We start from the raw sequence: 19,068 nt of genomic DNA on the forward strand, positions 1-19,068 counted from the left end.
GCCTTTGTAATGACAAGTTCTTTATATGTGTTCATTATGTTTTAAATATTTGCATTGCCTTTAATTCTCATGGTATCATATAGAAGTACAAAAGACAAGGGAGCAGAGCTATGGTTAACCTGTCAGCCAGTGCTGACAGCCAGTCTAGCTGATCACCTGTGTGCCTTCTAAATGACAGGTGACTGACTACTCTTCATATCATTCTGCTTTACTGTAACTATTCAAGGAAGAAGCAACCAGAAGATACATCAAACTTCAAAGCAAGTGTCCATTTTTTTTTTTCTGTTGCCATCAGCTAAGGCTCTCATTCTGATACATACCTAGCCATCCATCCGTGTCCACACAACCCTATAGCAGTTGCTTATGGTATCTCTTAGAACAACCCTGTTGTGGGTATCTTGAGATATAATCAAATGTTTAACTTTTCATGGATGCATATAATTATTTTTGCCTTCTTTTCACTCATCACATAACGTTTTCACAACTGGAACAAGTTCAGCTGTCTGTGATTTAGGAGCAAAGCCCAGCATGACATTTACTTGCAGCATAAGTTTGGGGGAAATATTGACTGGCTCTAAGCTTCACTCAGTTCCAATATGTGTAAAACGAGAATTCCAGTGACTAGGATACAGTAAGAACTAAGCAAAAATGTCTGTATTATTATTATTCCTCTACCTGGTCATTCTCTTGAGAACTTAATCTCAAATTCAGTGACTTAATCTGGATTTCTTTTTACTTGTACACCTTTTACTGCCCTCAAGTTTGCACAGCTAACTTTCTCAACTCTTTCTGGTAAATAATATAACCATAAAATATTCTCCTAATATTCTAAGATTCCTTTGTTATTGTATCACCTATATTTCCATTTTAAGACCATATACAATGCGATAAATTGTGCAGATCATCATTTGCTATTCAGAGGGACGTTAATATCAAAGACTTCTACCTACTACTTTATTGATCACCTGTAGTGTGGCAGACACTGTGCTAGCTGTTTGTTTTCCTTGCCTTATCACCAAGGTTCAAAATCTACAAGGAGGGTATCATGACACTTATTTTACAAATAAAAAGACTGAAGTCCCAGGTAGTTAAAGAAATGATGGGTGTTCTTTCAACATGTGTGTGGCAGCACTGAGTTTGAGATGAGATCTATCTCCAAAACCTACACTCTTCCCACTCATTACTTTTGTGTTCATTATCTAGGTCCGTATTGAGCCATTCGAGGTGAATAGACCCCAATAAATGTAATTTCTAGGAATATTTTAAAAGAGTATGTTTACTGTATAGTAAATTCTCCTTAGTATACTAAGGAAATTTAGGACACTGCTAACACTCCTCTTACCCCAGTTTGGATCTCCTAAAATATAAAGGAGATTGAAGAAAGCCCAAGTTAATATTCTAAGACGTTTTTCTAGATGGAAGTAAAAATTGCACTTGTTTTGTTTTTATAGTCTTAAGTGGTACTCAATGTTTTGTTTAATAAGTATCCAATTTGACATGTCAGTTAGGTATTATTGCTGGTGAAAAAAAGTGATTTGTCTCATTTTTGGATATTAGTCTCAGATTTAATGTATCGCATGGACATTTATGAAGCTGTTGTACATACAACATAATTAATTGAATATTGATCTGGCTTATTGCTAGTGTATTTAGTTTAAAAACTTATCTGTCTCAGTATTTAATATGCTTGGTTTGATATTCAGCATTTTTGTTCACTGTTTAAGAGTATAATTTGATAAGAAATATATTGCTCATGGCTATGCAGAAAATTATAAAAGATTATTAGTAAACAGTGAACAGATGTATTATTATTCAGAAATACACATATTTACAGTAGTAATCTAAAGTGAAAATATGTTTCAAAGAGATTTTTGTTTTGTTTAGTTGTACATAGGTTTCTTAGCTTCATTTAATTAAACAACGAAGAAGAGTAGGCATAGAAGGCCTCCCAAAGTCAACTGTTTTTTTAAACAAATGAAATAGTCATCTACTTTATTGAACCTCTTCTTATGCAATAGGAACTAATTTATGTATTCCTGATCAGCTGTCACTTGAAGTAAACATATTTCTATTTGTGGTTTCTGTGTGTTTCCATCTTGAAAATCTACAGCTCTAAAACATCATGATGAATGTTTTCTGATCTTGTTGATAGGAAAACAGGATGCAAGAAACTCACTAGCTTCTCCAAGGAAGCAATAGGAGTCGATATATTTTAAGCCTAAGTATAAGATTGTTTTGCCTGACTCACCCATAGAATGAATTTTAATGCTCACTTGCTTGCTTGTGGTTTCTCTTTCCTAGGAAGGAACTTCCTGTAATTCCCTCACAGCCATATTCATTGTTCATCATCCTTATGAAAGCAGTCACTCTAGTAAATCTATCACTCAGCACAGCAATCCCAAGACACTCTTCATTGTCTATTCTCTTTTGGCTTCCAAATTTCTTACCTTGTAGGTTTGACTGCTTCTTCCACTGTTTTGAAACCAAATATGTCTTTCTGCTTCAGTGAAAGTCCTTGCATAGGTACTTATTCTTTACAACCATATTTTAGTCACTTAGTTATATTCTTGTTATATTCTGTGTTTTGATCCTAAATTTCCTTCTCTTGCGTTACAATATTTTTTGCCTACTTTCCCTTCAAAGAGAGATATCCCTGAATTAAAAAACAGCAACAACAACAAAAACAAAAAACCTGTTTCATTGGAAGCCTTCTAGTAGTTAGCCCAGACTAATGGACTGAAGCTTATTCCTTACTAATACTGATAGGAAAGACTAAAAAGCATGGATGGTTAACTGTGAAAAGACGATTATTATGTGCTATATACATTCTCTTGTATGACCTACCTGACGACTGAGTTAAGGATTATCATCAACTCTGTGGAAACTGAATCTCGTGAAAGTTACCAGAGTCCAATGAGAGGAATATCAGGTTTCACACTTCCTGCCAAGTGGTCTCACTCTAGACTATTTTCTCAGGTATCAAACAGTATTACTTATTTTTATAGCTTCCACTCTACATTATTCCACAACCTTATGAAATTATTTAATCCCTTCCAGCTGCCATCTCTCATTCTTTCTCTCTTTCCCTCATGCACTTGTTCTTTTTCATCCTTTCTCCCTAATTCAACCTTTTCAATGTTTATTTTGCTCTGCTTAGCACAGAGGGATATTTTTCTTAAATTGTAGTCTCTAAGAGGTTTATAATTAGTTTCTTATTGAGACAACAATAAATAATAGCCTTTCTCTCTTTTAAGTTGCTGCTCTGTTGCTTCTTTTCAACCTAATTTCTCCTGATTACTTTTGCTTATTTAAAGATCTAACCTAATCCTAAGCATTTTTTCTTGTATGGGCATAATTATAATTATTATTTACATTTGCATTTTAATATGGACTTTAAACATTTTTGCTGTTTCTACTAAAATGCATTCTCCTTGAAGGCAGGGTAATATTATGTACCTCTAGATACAAGCTAAATCTAACTTCTGTCTTCTGTATCTTCTTTAATAGTTCCCTAGTTTTTGTTTATGTCTTATTCAGAAAAAATAATGGAGACTTGTGTGTTTGCATGTATATATGTGTGTTTAGAGAAAAGATGCAGCAAAACTGGATGAAATGTAGCTTCGCAATGAGTATATATTTTATTTGTCTTTTTTTATTTATATTTTCTGAAGGTCTAGAACAAGACTCACTCCAATCTGTCACTAAATAACTCTAACCCTTTCTGAACATTTTCATTTCTCAATGACTGTATATATAATTTTGACTACAAAAATCATACTGGGTTAAACTTTGCTACAAAATGTTATTCCTAATTTAATTCCAGGATTTTCATGATATTATTTCTTTTCCACTTCTGATCTACCACCTGACAGACTATTGTTACACAGTCCATGTTCAGCAAATATTATTGGATTGGATTGAAAGTGAATTGCCTGCATCATTCTGTTTAAGAGTTCAGCATCTATTCCACAAGAAAACTCAACAGAAGTAGATCTGGAAAAGAAAAAAAATTTAAAGTTGTGTCACTAATGGGCACTTGTATGAGTAAGAAGAGTTAAAAGTGTTTCACCTAAAATGTAGAGTTAGACCAGTCACTTCAGGTGTACTTCAGGTAAAAAGATTACAAGTAAATTGCAGGCATTTCTTTAAGTGAAAAAAGCTTTTAGATGATTACATAAGTCTCATGAAACTAATTTTATCATCATTGAAACTCCATGTAATTTTCTCCTAAGTAAATTTCACTTCCACTTAAGATTGTGATAAAATAATCCCAAAACTATGGCTTCTGTTTGCTTCCATCAGTCTGCTGGGAAACAATGTGATTATCGACATAAAAAAGAAAGTTAAACTCCAATTCCAGTAGTAGCCGAGTATCTTGTATCAGACTAACTCTCTCACAAAAGCTGACAGAAACTGTAAAGGATATGACCTTTGAAAGAAGGCAACTGAACAAAAAGAGATTCACATTTATATGGCTTTCTCCCTGAGCACATTTCCAGGGCAGCTAAAACTCAAGAAAAAAGTTTCAGTTTTATAGGCTTGCAGTGTCATACGATGGAGTTCAGGGCTGCCAAGATAGCTGAAAATTAAGAGGGAATCTCAGAGAGAAGAGCCACAGAAGGAAGAACCACAATATCTACATACAAACAAAGGGGCAACCCACGGAGTGGAAGAAGATACTCGCAAATGACAGTGCAGACAAAGGGCTGATATCCAAGATCTATAAAGAACTCCTCAAACTCAACACACACAAAACAGTTAATCATGTCAAAAAATGATCAGAAGACATGAACAGACACTTCTCCAAAGAGGACATACAAATGGCTAATAAACACATAAAAAAATGTTCATCATCATTAGCCATCAGGGAGATTCAAATCAAAACCGTGTTGAGATACCACCTTACACCAGTTAGAATGACCAAAATTAACAAGACAGTAAACAACAAGTGTTGGAGAGGATGTGCAGAAAAGGAAACCCTCTTACACTGTTGGTAGGAATGCAATTTGGTGCAGACAGTTTGGAAAACAGTGTGGAGATTCCTTAAGAAATTAAAAATAGAGCTTCCTTATGACCCTGCAATTGCACTATTGGGTATTTACCCCAAAGATACAGATGTAGTGAAAAGAAGGGCCATCTGTACCCCAATGTTCATAGCAGCAATGGCCACAGTGACCAAACTGTGGAAAGAGATAAGATGCCCTTCAACAGATGAATGGATAAAGAAGATATGGTCCACATGTACTATGGACTATTATGCCTCCATCAGAAAGGATGAATACTCACTTTTGTATTAACATGGACGGGACTGGAAGAGATTATGCTGAGTGAAAAAAGTCAAGCAGAGAGAGTCAGTTATCACCCAGCAGTTCCAATCTTAGGTATTTACCCAGGAGAGATTAAAACTGTCATCCATAAAAGACATACAATCATGTTTACAGCAGCTTTATTGTAATAGCTCCAAGCAGGAAGCAATCCAAATATCCAACAACAGGACAATAGGCAAACAAGTTGTGATCTATTCAGGCCACAATATTACAAGAAATAATCAATCAAAGAACTATTTATCACAAACAAATATGGATATATCTCAAAAGCACTGTATTGTTGAAAGAAGCCAGAGACAGAAGAGTACAACCCTTTGGTTTATTTGTATGAATTTCAAGAACTGGCAAAGCTAATCTATTATGATGATACAAATCCAAACAGTGGTGAAGTTTGACTGGAAGAGGGCAAAGAAGGGGCACCTGGGAGACTCCGTTTGATTCACCAGCTGGCTCAGGTCATGATCTCAGTCAGGGTCCTGGGATGGAGCCCATGTCAGGCTCGGCACTCAGCAAGGAGTTTGCTTGAAGATTCTCTCTCTATTCCTCTCTCCCTGTCTCTCCCCCACCCCCTTTGTGTATATTCTCTCTCTCTCAAATAAATAAGTAAATCTTTAAAACCATATGGTTTCACTTACTTGTGGAGCATAAGGAATAACACGGAGGACACTGGGAGATGAAGAAGAGAAGTGAGTTGGGGGAAATCAAAGGGGGAGACAAACCGTGAGAGACTGTGGACTCTGAGAAACAAACTGAGGGTTTTGGAAAGGATGGGGGTTGGGGGGCTGGGTGAGCCTGGTGGTGGGTATTAAGGAGGGCACATATTGCATGGAGCACTGGGTGTGGTGCATAAACAATGACTCTTGGAACACTGAAAAATAAATTAAATTGAATTAAAATTAAATAAAAGAAAAAATCTTTTAAATTTTTTTTAAAGAGGGCAAGGAAAATTCCTAGGGTGATGCAAATGTTCTATAGCTTAATTGGGATGGTGGATTCACATGTATATTTTTAATCAAAACTTACTCAATTAGCCATTTAAGATTTGTGTTTTTCATGATATGTAAATTTTATGTCAATAAAAATGTTAGAGTTGTTTGTACTATGGTATTTGGATTGGATTTGGGTTAAATATAGCATGATTTTGGTTTGAGTAGGATTAAATGATTTGGATTAAATCTAGCATAGCCAGATTGTAAGAATTAAAGACAGAGAATATACCTGTTCTAGGGAGTTCTTGACTCAGCACCCCCCCACATGCACATCATTCTATCATCATATTATCATACCATAGAAATGTGGGTGTCCTAGAACATGTCGCATTTTCATGCCTTTTTCTTCATTTCTATTCCTTAAGCTTATTTCCTTTCCTCCTTCTTTACTTTTTTCATAAATTGGGAACTGCTCCAAAAACTGAGGACCATTTTTAGCTAAGGCATCCCTGTAACAGCGATCCCAGTGCTGAATTGTTTTTACATGCTGGTAGTTTCCAAAAGTTCATCTACAAGAAAGAACAGTAATTGAATCTGTACAAGATTAAACCAACCAAAACATGAGTTTTGGCTGTATTTTTTAAGCTTCAGTGAAACTTCAAAAGTATTTCTTATAAAATGCTTACCTGGATTCTGTTTCATTTCTGACCAAAATTTGTGCTCTTTCTTTGTTTGCCTCTCTGTAAATCTTTATGATGATAATTTTTTCATCAAGCCACTTTATAGAGTTTGATCCAAATTGATGAAAAAACTCTCTGCCTTCTCTTAAAAAAAAAAAAAAACTCTGTTCTTTTTTGGGTAACCAAATTGTTAAGAATAAGCCTGTTATATTACAGCTTTATTTTTTTCACTGCTGGCCCAAGAGGTTGGTGTGATACCGAGTTGTGACAACTGATCACCATATAAAACTCCTTTTTAATGCTCTTCTGTAATGTGTAATAGACTGTGAACTACCATCATCTTGAAATGTCATCATGTTTCCACAACATGACAAAGAAATAATGTGAAAATGCTGAATTTAGTAATTTAAAATCTGCCATGAGCAGTGAGTGATATCACCAGCACCAAGTCTTAATCTAAGAGTTAGTTTACTCATTTTCCACTTCATTTTGTAAGAAAATCTTCCCATTTGGTTTTTAGGGAGGCTTGTGACATTACACAGGACTTTTTAGTATTAAGTAATAGCCAAGTGCTACATTTTTTCCTTAAATCTCAAATAAATATTCCTTCTTGAAGCAACTAATTCAGTTAAGTATTGTCTGTACAGTGAGTCTAGAAAAAAATTCTCTGCCTTCAAGGTGATTTTGATGAAATTGGGAATCATAACATATACATATGAAGGAGTTAAGTAGAAATCTGAGGCCATCTATGGTTAAATGCCAAAAATGGCTGTTTCCCTAGTGATTTTAGGAGGATGCAAAGTCATACTCCTTCATAGAAGCAAATACCTTCCTATTACTGATATCATTATTATAGACACCAGCCATATGGTTATTTACATGTTAGTGAATTAAAATTAAATAAAATTTAAAATTCAGTTTCTTAGTCACACTAGCCATAATTCAAGTGCTCAGTAGCCATATGTGGCTAGTGTGACTACCATATTGGACAATAGAGATATAGAACACTGCCAATATTTCAAAGCATTCTATTGAACAGTGATGTCTGAGTCATACCTATAACTTGATGAGTCTGGAGTTATACACCTCACAGAAGTTGGTGTAATTTAATAATGTTACATTACTTGTACACCTTTATCTTGAGAGAACACTATGATCTATTTGTATATGGCAGAAATTTTGAGCTGTGACAACTTTCTGTCCTTATTTGGTCCTTCTCATCAATGTTGGAGAATTAGAATATAGTAATTGTTAAATGAATAGGGAGTTCAAAGTATGGTGGTCTTAGTGACCCAAAGAAAGGAAATGAAGCAATTTTACATAAATAAGAAGTATGTATCAGGTGCTTGCTCCTGATAATATGCCTAAGCTAGGCGTAGGGGAGACAATGGGACTTGGGTGAGGATGCAGTCCCAGCCCTCCAGGAGTTTCCAGTTCCATGGGCTTGAGCAAAATAAAGAGGCAATTATAATCCAGTGTGCTAAAGGACTGTTACAGGAATACATACAAGGTGTAATAAGGTCATATAGGAGGGACACTAACCTAAGCCTGGAAGTCAGAAACTTCCAGGAATAAGTGACATCTAAATTGATCTCAATTTTGAAAGGATTAGTACAAATTAAAGCAGTTAGGACAGAGTAAGACTGAAAGAAAAGAGTGGATAGGAAAACATTCCCAGCAAAAGAAAATGAGTATGAATGAACCACGGGCAAGGAAGCATATAAGCCATTTAAGAAACGACAAGCATTAGAAATCAGAACTGAATCCCAAAAAATGAACCCAATTGGAGATAAAGTCGACTTGTTACGAAAGTTGGGATGCACATTTTAGGATTTATTTTATTTTACAATGTAGTTTCAAAAGTAAATTTTCTACCTAATGTACTTTCAGATCATGTACACACAAACTGGTTGAAAGCATGGTTTGGGAAGGAAACTGTAGACATAGAGTTGGCAAGACCTAGCAATTCTGGCAAATGCATGTTGGAGTTCTTCCAAACCTCTGCCTTTATCATTTTGTATTAACATATAGTTCTGATCTTTTATCAACATGTTGTTTAAAGTTAAGTGTATGTCTATGGCTCCCCCTTCATGAATAGAAATAAATCAGTTATTAAAGGAGAGCGACTGGAGTATGTATTTATGAGTACCCTAGTACTTAAAAATGTATAAGTCATCATACATTTCAAAGGCTAGTGTTTTACTATATATGTTAATGATGCCATTTAAAAATTCTAAACATAAAAAAATTCAGGTTTTTTAAATTCAGTATTTTTTACTGAATACCTAAAAATGGTAAACGTGACTATATGTAAGTTAGATCTCAATAAACCTGACTTTTAAAAAAGACTTCTTTAATTACATATTTATACATGTATATAATTTTCATAAAAGTATAAATGTAACTACACATGTCATTTTTAGAACATTAGGTTTCCTTTTACTTTTCAGCTTGACTTTCTCCCATTCTTCTCTCCTTCTCTACCTCCACCCATAAATTTTTCTACCCTTGACAGATAAACAACACGATATGTTGTATCATTCTATATTTTTCTCTAAACACTCCTATTAATATAGTATGTCTATATATTGTCCCACATAGTTATATAATTTGGGGGTCATTGTTGATTTTAAAATGAGATTGCATTATAAATAATTTCTGCACCTTGCTCTTTTTCATTCTGCAAGTATATCATGGACATCCTTCCATGAGGGGCGCCTGGGTGGCTCAGTCAGCTGGGTGACCAAGTTTTGATTTTGTCTCAAGTCATGATCTCAGGATCAGGAGATTGAGCCCCACATTAGGCTCTGTGCTCAGCACAGAGTCTACTTGAGATTCTCTCTTTCCGTCTGCTGCTGCCCCTCCCCCTGCTCACTCTTACTCTCTCTGTACAATTTACCACATGCCACATCCCTTTTCTAAGCACTTTGTATGTTATTAGTTTACTGAATACTCAACTTTGGAGCAGGACCTCTTATTAATTTTCGATCTACATGCTCCGACTGAGGCTGAGAGGCTCAGTAGTTCCCTCTCTAAATAAATAAATAAAATCTTAAAAAAAAATAAAGAAATTCTTCCGTGATAACTTGGATTTCTCTAATAGATTCCTCTTAATGTTTCCATAGTGTTTCATGGAAGAAATGCATCATCATTCTATGATTAATGAACATTAACACTTTTTTTTTTAATTTGGTGCCACAATAAGTAATACATAGAGAACCCTTGTACATTAATCTTAAATTTCTATTTCTCTTGGATACATTCTTGGGAATGAAATTTCTGGGCCAAAGTCATCTATATTTTTTCAATTTGAACAGATGTTACTTTTGAAATAGGCCATGACATTTTCTCATTTCTACTAGCAATGTATAAGAACACACTTTTCATACCATTTCTATGTTATTTAAACTAGAAAAAAAAAAAAAAAAAAAAAAGAACACACTTTTCGATGTATCTCTGCCAGCAATATATTTACATGTTTTCAGAGCAATAGATATAAAGTAGTAGCCTATTGTTATTTTATTTTGTATTATCCTAATCACTAATGAGTTTGGGTGTTTTAATATGATTATTGGACATCTTTGTTCTATTTAGAATTTCTTCTTCAGATGCTTTATCTATTATTCTTTTGCATCCTCTATTAGAGGAACACCTGCATATTTATAAATATTAACTCTGTCTCCTGTGTGCCAACTTCTTTTTTTTTTTTTTGTAAATACATTGGTCTTCACTTTGTACATATATTTCTTGCCATACAAAAGTACTTTACATTGTTTCATGTAAAAAAAATTTGCTTTGCCTATATATTTTCTGGATTTCATATGTTACTTATAAAGTCTTTCTTTACATGTATTGCATATGCTCCCCTAGTTTTTCTTACAGGGCTATTACTATTTTATTTTGAACTTACTTCAAATGGAAATTATTTGGGGAGGAGCTAGAAAAAAGTTTGATTTTATTTTCTCACAAATAGCTAATTATGCCAACAATATTTACTAATATACTGACCAAACTTTTAAAGAGACAACCCAGAACACAGCTACACTACTTCAAAAACATAGTAATATGTATGTGATAAAGAATTATATACATGCATTTTTACTTTAACATAAAAACATGAAACTAGGCATTTATTTGGAATTATGTATTATTCATTTCTTATTAAAAAATGCTATTGTTTAAACAAAACAATAGGACTAGTTAGCTGTCAAATAGTAATAATTATATACCATATTTTATATATAAATATTTATATATCACTATAGTGTTATTAATTAAATGATATGTGTAATAAAATATAACAATATTTTAATAAGGTTTCTTTTTGTCCTCTAACAAAGCAGTTATTTTTACCCTTTAAATTCTGTATTAAATTTTAGGCTATATTTAAGATGCATTATGGTAAGACATTTTAAAAGGGAAATAAATACAAAAATACTAATTAAACATAAGTAAATTTAAACATATAATTAAACACTAAGTATATTTAATAACAACAATGGCACGTTTCTTTCTGTCCCATAATACTGTATAATAATTTTACTCTTTCTATCTCCCTTTCCAAAAATACTTCTCTAAATCGCCTGCAACCTTGAGAACATCCTTCTTTTATACAGTGGTGAAACCAAATATAATTAAACATAAAATTCACTTTGACTTGTAACGCTGTGCTTGACTTGTAACCCAGAATGACACTGATTCTGGTGTCATTCCAGTGTGATATCAAGCTAAATATGCTCTTAACAAAATGTCTGAGCACACGAACTTACTTATTGGCAATAGCAGGTATGTTAACTTGTAGGAATTATGTTCTAGCTTCCCATACACCTTGGCTCTACAAGCTTGCTTTGAAAAGACCAGCTTTTCGCCAATCATAACCTTTGCATCTATAAATCTATGTGGATGTCTATCATTTTTAAACACTCTGAAGCACATGGGATGTCATCCTAAGTTAAAGTTCTATTTCTTAACAAAATGATTTTAAAGCACAGAGGTAATTTGAATGTGTGATATCAATGCTGAATTCCAGAAGTTACAGTTTTCATAAGGAGATTGAGAAAATCCTCTCTAACTTGGCTGCCTTTTCTGTTTCCTGGTAACTTTCCATTTTTTTATTATTATTCTGAAGTGGTCTTGTTTCAAAAAACGTGTCATTTTTTCCCTATGAGTTTTTGTCATAATCTACACATAAAATGGAACAACTCAGGTGCAGTCAGTTCATCTTTTTCCACACACTGTGGTTTCTTTTTTAAAAATCATCAGTTTTGGAACAAATACATAAATTTCTGTTTTACTGAAATCTTTTGCTTCACTATTATCATCAATATATTTTCAAATTAGAGAAAAACATTCATTGTTCTTGTTTCACATTTTGAAAATGTGATTTTATAGCAATCCAATATTTGAAAAATTAATATCTCCTTCCATTTCTATTAAGTAAACTCTCACAAATACATCTCACATTTTGACAAAACTGAAAAGTGATCAAAATTTTAAATAAAGAAAGCTTCACTATCCCAGGTAAGCAAATCATGCCCCTTTCTCTGTGTTATATACAAGGTGTACAGAATATTTTGCAGATAAGATCTTTTAATTTTCTTTGATAAGTTTACCTACTGAATGAAATTTGACAGAATTTACATTTGAAATATCTGCAGAATATGCAGATAGACGATTTAAGGTCTCTGTATTTGGACAAATTATCAGTTGACTTTTGTTCTATGCTTTACACAGTTTTATTAAAATCTTCATAGAAATCAAGAAGATGATTTGACACTACATGTGAATTCAATAAGCCAAAATATAGTACATCCTTAGTTTCAAATGTAGAGTTCACTAATTCCTCACTTGCATATCACACTGAGCTCTCATTACTACACGTGCCCTCCTTAATGCCCATCACCCAGTTACCTCCACACACACATCACCCCTCCAGAAACCCTCGGTTTCTTTACCATAATTAAGAGTCTCTCATGTTACTACATTTTTTAAATCAAAATATCTAAGACCTAGGGTGAACATTTTTTTTGTCATTGTCATTATGGGACACCTCACTTTATTATAGAAAACATGATCATTCAGGTTAATTCTGAAAGAATCAGCTGTACACTATAAAGGATCAACTCATCTGTTAACAAAATTTCATCCTTTTGTTTACCACAGCATATTTTATTTGAAACCTCAGAATCAAAGCCACTTTATACCAGTTAAGATACCACCTTATACCAATTAGAATGGCAAAAATTAACAAGGCAGGAAACAACAAGTATTGGCAAAGATGTGGAGAAAGGGGAACCCTCTTAAGCTGTCAGTGGAAATGCAAGCTGGTACAACCACTCTGGAAAACAGTATGGAGGTTCCTCAAGATGTTAAAAATAGAACTACCCTATGACGCAGCAATTACACTACTAGTTATTTACCCCAAAGATACAGATGTAGTTAAAAGGGCACATGTACCCCAATGGTCATAGCAGCAATGCCCACAATAGCCAAACTGTGGAAAAAACCAAGATGTTCTTCAACAGATGAATGGATAAAGAAGATATGGGCAGCATCTCTTCCTGCCCATGGGTCCTGCCCCTGTGCTTTAATAAACCACCATTTTGCACCAAAGATGTCTCAAGAATTCATTCTTGGTCATCCACTCTGGACCTCACCCCACCAAACCTCACATATATTCTAGATCTTCATCATTTGATGCCCAAACCTGGGGCTGTGAGTCTTTACATTTGGACTCTGAGCTTTGGTGCAAAATTGTGTCATGGTGGCTCCAGCCCACATGTCAGTCCTCCTCTTCCACAACCTCTAACGCAAAGCATGATGATTTCAACTCCATCGCTGAGTTTTTTAAAGACATTAATATGGAAAGCAGTATCCTCTCTCAGGAAATTCTCAAGATTGCTGAATCACATCTGGAGAAGGGGGACCATGAGGAAACGGTTTCTGCCATCAGTAATGCATTGAGGAACACTAAGAATGTCGGAGTGAACATTGCTGTGACTGGGGCACCTGGATCAGGGAAGTCCAGCTTCATCAATGTCCTGTAGGGGATGGGGCATGAGGAAGAAAAGGTTGTTCCGACTGGGGTATGGGAAACAACCCTCAGGAGAACTCCATATAACCATCCAAAATTTCCCAATATGACATTATGGGACCTGCCTGGTATAGAGATCTTTCCAACAGAGAATTATCTGGAGAAAATGAAATTGAGTGACTATGACATGTTTATTATTCTCTCTGATGGACGTGTTACACTAACTGTTGTGCAACTGGCTACAGCAATTAGAAAAATTGGGAAGAAGTTCTGCTTCATTCAAACTAAAGTGGCCAGTGATTTACGTAATTTACAGATGTGTAAACCCAAGACATTCCATAAGGATACAACCCTGCAAATGATCCATGATGACTGTGTGAGATGCCTGCTAAAAAACAATTGAGTGACCTTCAAATCTTAGTCTCCAAAATCAATGTGTCTGCCTATGATTTCCAAAGCCTAGAGACCACCCTTCTGAGAAACTTCTCAGTCCACAGTCTCCACATGTTCAGGCAATACACCCTTAAAGCTACCTAGGCTGTTACTGACCAAAAGAAGAATTATCTGAAACAGATCTGGCTGGAGGCCCTGAAGGCTGGAGCATCAGCTACAGTCCCTGTGCCTTTTGAGGGTTTGATCAGTGACAAGGATATGGAGGAGCTAAAGGAAACCTTAAACCTCTACCTGACTGACTTTGGGGTGGATGACCCATCCCTGGAAAATATGACCAAGGACTTACATGTGTCAATGGAGAAACTCAAGAGAAGCATTAAGTCTCTCTGTCTACTATCAATTTAGAAGAATGTAAGTCTTCACGGAAAAATTGTTGAGTTATATGGAAAAATTTGCTCTATAGCTAGAGGACTCAGTGGCACTGAATTTTACTTTCCAACCACTTTCTCCTTGTAGAATTATTTCCTTGAGACTGTGGTAGTGATACTAAAGTTCCTAAAAATGAAGAGGTTTTTTTTGTTTTTTTTTTTTTTAAGGACCCCATAGGCTCTGGGCAAACTTATCTCCTTAAGTATGTTGAGAATGAAAAGGGGAAAAGTGGGGCAGACAGCTTCTGAATAATTCTCAGTGCTGGCACACAATTGGTGCCTGGAAAGATGACCTAGGGCTTCCCTGATGCTATCCTGACCCACAGCCCTCAGGGGGCACTACAGAGGTTTTCATAACTCACTCTTGAACCAATCACCAACATAATGACTATTATTTGACAGTAAAACAATCAGTTCTGAAGAATCCTTCCTTCCTATGATTCTTCTTGGGAAAACAAAGGACAAGAATCTGAATCTTCTGGTTAGAGGCAAGAGTAAGTCTTTGTGTGATAATTACTTCATACCCAGCACTCGTCTTACTACTGACATAGTTGTAAAAAATGGCTATGTACCCAGTAAGTCCTGAAAGCTGAATTTGTAAATAAATGCCTCCATAGTCAAAAAAAAAAAAAAAGATGTATTTATATATACAATGGACTATTACTCAACCATCAGAAAGGATGAACACTCACTATTTGCATCGAGATGGATTAATCGGAGGGAATTATGCCAAATGAAAAAATTCAAACAGAAAGACAATTATCAAATGGTTTTACTCCTATGTGGAACATAAGGAATAGCAAAAAGGACCACAGGGGAAGGGAGGAAAAACTGAATGGGAAGGTACCAGAGAGGGAGAGAAACCATGAAAGACTCTGGACTCTGGGAACCAAACTGAGGGTTACAGAAGGAAGGGAGTGGGGGGATGGGGTAACTGGATGATGGGTATTAAGGAGGGCACGTGTAGTGATGAGCACTGGGTGTTACATGCAACTGATCAATCACTGAACATTACAGTCAAAAACTAATGATGTACTATATGCTGGATGCTTGAACATAATACATAAATAAATAAATAAATAAACAAACAATTTTAAAAAGAAAAAGAAAAAGAAACCTCAGAATCAAGAAACAGAGAGCTATGAGGGGAACAATATGATAATGTGTGTTTGTTCACTGTGGTATGCCCTAATTTAGTCGCTGCTACCTTCAACTGAGCATTGGCGCCTTTTAGGAGACCTACAGACTTTTGATCGATTTAGTACCATTACCTGTTTCAGCCCCAACTTGTAAGATTCAGTCTCTGTTATGCGCTCATTTCCTTTTCCATCATGCTCAATTCCAAATTCTTTTCTTCGTATTATGCAGTATGCTGCTTCGGTTATGCACCTAACTACTTACTTGTGTCCTACCATCTGTAATAAAAAACACTCACTTAGCTTTCTTTTTCATAGACGTTTGGATCGTGCTGGTATTAGTATTACAATCACTCTCATCTTCATCATCTGTACTCTTAGAAAAAATCATCTCAGTATTCACAATGTTAAAAATTAAATTAACATCATCTTGATGCCAAGAACAACAATCAATCCACAGGCAGAGGGCTGTTAGCAATCATGATGACCGTGCACTTAAGTGGCGCACTTACATCTCAGCACTTGCAATGATATAACAATGAATGACTGATGATCGCGAACAGCAAGTCACAATTGCTAACGTGCGTGGTCAGGGGGAGAAATGTTGACGGCAACTGCAGAAGGCAGATAAGCCATGTCATATCCACCTACTACAAAAATTGTCACTCTCAGTCCCTATCTTTCAAGCTGTGGTATGGATTTGGTATCCCACTACCAATAACAACCTTCTGCACCCATTGCCAAACACCTGGAAGTTCTCCTTGATGTAGAGGTTCCAGTGCTGTGACTCAGGCCTCCCAGCCCAATTGGGACAGTTGTCATCCTACTCTTTCCATTTGAGCCTGTGGAACACTTTCTCCTTCAATTCATCTGTTCAATTTCTTGGTTGAGAAATTGATGTAGGTGTATCAGCTGGTAGCCGCATAGATCTTTTTAGATTCACAACTGAATCTGCTTAAGGACACTGTTTTTGTTTTTTGTTTTTTTTTTAGTTAGAGTCTTACTAATACCACAATGCTATTTTCCCAGAATATGTTCTACTTGTTCTGATTCATCTTTCTAAGTGTGGCACTTACTCTGTGAGTTGTCATTTTTCTTTGTTAGTTTATGGGAACTCAACTCTGATTGTTGGGTTATCCTAGGGGTTCTCTCCTTGTGGGCTAGTGGTATAGAAAAAAGTGATTCACATATCTCCCCCCTGAGGAAATTGGAGGAAGCTGGGGCTCTCCTAGTCTTCTTGTCTGTCCCAGGGTCCATGACAGGAGATCTTTGCCCACCTATTCAATTCCTTTCTAGTCAATTTAAAGGCAACAGAAGAGACATATTCATGGGAACAAATATCTAAGGAAGGAGAGCAGAAATATTTTGAGATCCAAATTGTGAAACAAGCATTCCCCCAAACTTTCCTGGAGGAGCAACTGTTTTTGTTTTTTTGTTTTGATTTGTTTTGTTTTTGGGGGGTTTGTTTTGTTTTGTTTTGTTTTGTTTTTAGGCACTCATCCTCCCTGAAGGAGAGATTTACCAGTTTTTTCCCCACACAGAACTATCCAGAACTCCAGGCCTTGCTATCTTTCTGTATTCTAGACCCTAACGGCCATTTGTTTCAAGAGAAAGTTGTCAGTAGAGGGTAAGGTAGTTGTGCTTAGTTTTCCACATTCCCAAAATGCTTTAATAAACTTTACAAAAATGGTATTCCAATAGGGTCAAAAAATAGAGGCAAAGATAAAATTTAGAGATAGATATACTGCTTCTTTTCTAGGTTAAAAGAAAATATTTTATAAATAACTGATATTTATTTTTAAAACATTCATATCTTCCTTGTGAAATTTGTGTCCTGTGATGACTATCTTGCTGCACAAATTCAAATTTCAAAATAATAGCAGGTAAAATATGGTAGGCCAACAATTAAGATAGCAGTAAACAAAGCCATATATATTTTAAAAGTCAGTCTTAAGCACTAAAGTATGGACTTGAGCATGATTTACTTTGCTAGATAAATTCAGAAGAATTGATGAATGATGCTAAATTATTAATTTGTTCAAAGTGGGAGAGGCCACCACCTACAACCATATGTCATAAATATTAAAGCCATCCCATCTTAAGGACTTATGTGGGTAATGAATTATAAGGACCACTGTAGATCGATTCTGGGTTAATCATAACTCTTTGTGCCTGTAATTCACTATCACTTTATCCCCTCCTGACCATTAGTTTAAATTGTAAAGAAGTTAGCAGCTTAGTGTGCAAAGTTAGAATTTATTTCTCCCATGTTATTCTCAGGCCTTTTGGGTTTTATTTTGTGAGCAAAAATAGTAAATTTCCATACTGCAGTCTTTACTTGAATTTTATAAAGCTTTGTTTTGGTTTTAATCCTGAAAACTTGAAACAGATAGCAATGGTGACAAAATCAACAGGCTTCAGGGGTCCAAAAATCATATAAATCAGATATTCATTCATTCCAATTTTTTTTTTGAGTTAAAACAAGTTTTATTTTTTCTTCCCGATTTTTATTTAAATTCCAGTTAGTTAACATACACTGTAATATTAGTTTCAGGTGTAGGATTTAGTGATTTATCACATACATACAATACCCAGTGCTCATCACACGTGCCCTCCTTAATACCCATCATACATGTAGCCCATCCTCCTACCTTCCTCCCCTCCAGCAACCCTCAGTTTGTTCTCTGTAGGTAAGTCTGTTTTATGGTTTGCTTCTCTTTTTTCTGCCCCTATGTTCATCTGTTTTGTTTCTTAAATTCCACATATGAGTGAAATCCTATGGTATTTGTCTTTCTCTGGCTGACTTATTTCACTTAGCACTATACTCCTTAGCTCCATCTATGTCATTGCAAATGGCAAGATTTCATTCTTTTTTATGGCTGAGTAATAAGCAACTTGTTTTTTAAAAGCTTAACTTTAATTTATTTTAATAATGTGATCACATTGCATTAAAAAAGTTGCATTCTTCTCCTTGGCTCTTGCCTTATAATATGTTGCATTATTTTTATTTATATAAATATTATTTTTCACACTAGATTCAGTATACCTTAAAGGCAAAGACTACCATATTTCACGTATTTTTATATTCCTATAGCAAGTATCTCCCAGAATTTGATCTTTAGTGCAGTGAAAAAAGCCTAGA

At 35.1% G+C, this 19,068-nt stretch overlaps 1 protein-coding gene and 1 long non-coding RNA gene across 6 annotated transcripts in view; one reads left to right on the forward strand and one right to left on the reverse strand.

Annotated features, from left to right (window-relative positions):
- The window catches only part of GRID2 (glutamate ionotropic receptor delta type subunit 2), a 1,491,890-nt gene that overhangs the window by 1,317,829 nt on the left and 154,993 nt on the right, over nt 1-19,068 (forward strand). The window lies entirely within an intron of this gene.
- On the reverse strand, nt 3,826-16,390 carry LOC116584493. The gene is made up of 3 exons (XR_004283214.1): nt 16,062-16,390; nt 6,943-7,080; nt 3,826-3,993 (listed from the first exon to the last, which is right to left on the reverse strand). It is a non-coding gene; the product is annotated as an uncharacterized LOC116584493 (long non-coding RNA).

The sequence above is a fragment of the Mustela erminea genome, chromosome 2, assembly GCF_009829155.1.
Source record: "Mustela erminea isolate mMusErm1 chromosome 2, mMusErm1.Pri, whole genome shotgun sequence".
Lineage (NCBI taxonomy): Eukaryota > Metazoa > Chordata > Mammalia > Carnivora > Mustelidae > Mustela > Mustela erminea.